Raw genomic sequence first — 3,717 nt, forward strand, 5'->3', positions numbered from 1 at the left:
GGTCCTCAGTCCCAGACTTCTCATCCTGAAGAACAGAAGTTCACTGCCATTCTCATCCTCATCAGGGGGTGTCATTAAGTGAACCTACATATATGCATTATATAGTATGGCCATTAAAATGTGAATGTGTAGAAGCTGATAAACTGGTCTCATCAATTCATAAGAAGGACACATGGAATGATAAGTAGATTGGGAGCTAGAATCCCAGCCTTGACACACTCCAGCGTTAAAAAGTATTACATAAAAACTTTGAACCTCAGTTTCTTTATCTGTAAAATTAGCACAATATCTATAACATAGTTTTAAGTCCATGGATCTAAATGTAGAAAACACTAATGCAAAGCACTTTATTTCTAACATTGAGATAGGTTTAAGAGGACACAACTGACCTGTTGGAAATGGTGTTCTGGCTAAGTAGGTAAATTCCATTGACATGAGCATATTTAGGGAATGATTATGGACTAAAATGTGAAGGTCAAAAACAGTTTAGAGAAAGTGGCAGTCTTCAAGAGCTGGGGTAGTCTGAAAAGACTACAGATCAAAAAAGTTTTTAACACAGTCCTGGTGATGTGAGGAGAATAGACAGTCTTATGCATTGCTGATGCTACTGTAAATTGGTACAAACTCTTAGGAGCAAAATTTGGAAATATTTCTAATAATTAAAAGCATATAATTTTGTATTGAAATTCACATAAAATAAAATTAACTATTTTAAGTGTACAATTCAGTGGTATTTAGTATACTCACAAAGTTGCACAACTGTTACTTCTATCTAGTTCCCAAACATTTTCATTACTCCCAAAGGACACCCTGTACCCATTAAACAGTCACTCCCCATTCTGCCCTGTCCCCAGCCCTGACAACAACTAATTTGTTTTTTGTCTTTATGTATTTACATATTTTGACATTTCATACAAATGGCATGATACAATATGTGACCTTTTATGTTTGGCTTCTTTCACTTGACATAATGTTTTCAAGATTCATCCACATTGTAGAATGTATCAGTACTTCATTCCTTTTTAGGACTGAGTAATAGTCCATTGTATGGGCATAACACATTTTGTTTATCAACTTATCATTTGATGGATATCTGGGTTGTTTCCACCTTTAGGCTATAGTGAATAGTGTTGCTATGAACATTTCTGTACAGCAGTTTTTTTGAGTACCTAGTTTAAATTATATGGGGTTCCTTTCTAGGAGTGGAATTATTGGATCATACAGTAATTCTGTTTAACTTTTTGAAGAACTGGCAAACTCTTTTTCTACAGGGGCTATAACATTTTACATTCCCACCTGCAATCTATAAGGATTACAAATTCTTCATGTCCTTACCAACACTTGCTATTTTCAGTTTTACGGATTAGAGCCATCCTAGTGGGTGTCAGTAGTATCTCATTGTGGTTTTGATTTCCATTTCCCTAATGACTAATAATGTTGAACATATTTTAATGTTACTTTTGATCATCTGTATATCTTTTTTGGAGAAAAGTCTACATTAAAGTCCTTTGCTAATTTTTTAATTGAGTTGTTTGTTGTTGAGTTGCAGGAGTTCTTTGTATATTCTAGATACTAGACTCTTATCAGATATATGATTTATAAATATTTCTTCCATTCTGTAAGTTGCCTTTTCACTTTCTTGGTAGTGTCCTTTGATGCACAAATGTTTTTAATTTTGATGACGTCCAATTTATCAATTGTTTTTTGCTCATGCTTTTGGTGTAATTTTTAAGAATCCATTGCCAAATATAAGGTTATGAAGATTTGCTCCTATGTTTTGTTCTGAAAGTTTTATGATTTTAGCTCCTATATTTAGGTCTGTAATCCAGTTTGAGTTTACTTTTAGATATAATGTGAGTTGGGATCTAACTTCCCTCTTGTGCATGTGGATATTCAGTTGTTTCATCACCACTTGTGGAACAGCTTATTCTTTCTCCAATTGAATGGACTTGTCACTCTTGTCAAAAATCAATTGACCATAGACATATTTCTGGACTCTCAGTTCTATTCCATTTATCTATATATTTATCCTTATGACAGTACTACACTCTTCTGATTACTATAAATTTGTAGGGTTTTGAAATAAGAAAGTGTGAGTCTTTTTACTTTGTTTTTGTGCTCAACGTTTCTTTTTTAACTATTTGGGATTTCTTGCAATTCCATATGAATTTTACTATTAGCTTTTCCATTTCTGGAAAATAGATTGTTCTTGTTTTGATAGGAATCACATTGAATCTGTAGATTGCTTTGGGAATTATTGCCACATTAACAATATTAGGTCTTCTAATTCATGAGCATGGTGTATCTTTCCATTTACTTAGGTCTTATTTAATTACTTTCAGTAGTTTTTTAAATTTTCAGTGTACATATATTGAACTTCCTTGGTTAAATTTATTCCTAAGTATTCTGGTCTTTTTCATGCTTTTGTACATAGAATTGTTCTCTTAATTTCATTTTTGGATTGCTCATTGCTAGTATGTAGAAATACAACATAATTTGGATGGCTGATCTTGTGTCTTGCAATTTGCCAAGTTCATCTATTAGCTCTAGTAGTTTTCTTGTATATTCTTTGGAATTTACTATATATAGTATCACACCACCTGCAAATAAAGATACTTCTTTTTCAATTTGGATTTGACTAATGTCTTTTTCTTGCTTAATTTCTCTGGCTAGAACTTTCAGTACAATATTGATGAAAGCAGGCATCCTTGTCTTATTCCTGATCTTACATGGAAAGATTTCAATCTTTCACTGTTGAGTATTATTTAGCATTGAGTTTTGCATAAATGCCCTTTATCATGTAAGACAATCCTCTTATACCTCTTATATTCTTAGTTTGTTGAGTGTTTGTATTATGAAACAGTGTTGGAGTTTGTCAAATGCTTTCTTTTGCATAAGTTGAGATGATGTGTTTTTTCCTTTCTTATATTAATGTAATATATATTATATTAATAGATTTTCATATATTGAGTCACCCTTTCATTTTGTGCATAAATCCCAATTCATCATGATGTAAAATCCTTTCAATATTCTGCTGGCTTAGTTTGTTAGCATTTTGTTGAGGATTTTTGCATCAATATTCATCAGGACTTTTGAGGTGAGGTATATGTTTCTGGCATACATTATGGTAAATAAACAAACAAGTAAAATTATGCACATACCATATGACCCAGCACTTCCACTGCTTTGATTTACCTAGATATATATACACACATGCCCAGAAATGCATAGATGGATTTTTACTGTAGAACTGTTTGTAAGAGTCAAAATGTTGGAAATAGCCCAAGTCATCAAAAGGGAAAGGTCAAATAAACTATCCTCAAAGAAAACTACATAGTCATTAAAAAGAATGAGATTCTTTATGGAAGCATCTCCAGGAATATTGTTATGTAAAAAACAGTAGGACAGTAAATGTAATATTATAACATTTAATTAAAATGTATAACAGAAATATATAAATTTCTAGATGGATAGCTGTCAAGCTGTTAAGTGTTTAATTGTGGGGAGGGGTTTGAAATTGTGTTAAGGTGTAGTTAAAGCAGTATATTAAGATGAACTAGGGGGCTTCCCTGGTGGCTCAGTGGTTGAGAATCCGCCTGCCGATGCAGGGGACGCGGGTTCGTGCCCGGGTCTGGGAAGATCCCACATTCCGCGGAGCAGCTGGGTCTGTAAGCCATGGCCGCTGAGCCTGTGCGTCCGGAGCCTGTGCTCCACAAC

This window comes from Kogia breviceps, chromosome X, assembly GCF_026419965.1.
Source record: "Kogia breviceps isolate mKogBre1 chromosome X, mKogBre1 haplotype 1, whole genome shotgun sequence".
Lineage (NCBI taxonomy): Eukaryota > Metazoa > Chordata > Mammalia > Artiodactyla > Physeteridae > Kogia > Kogia breviceps.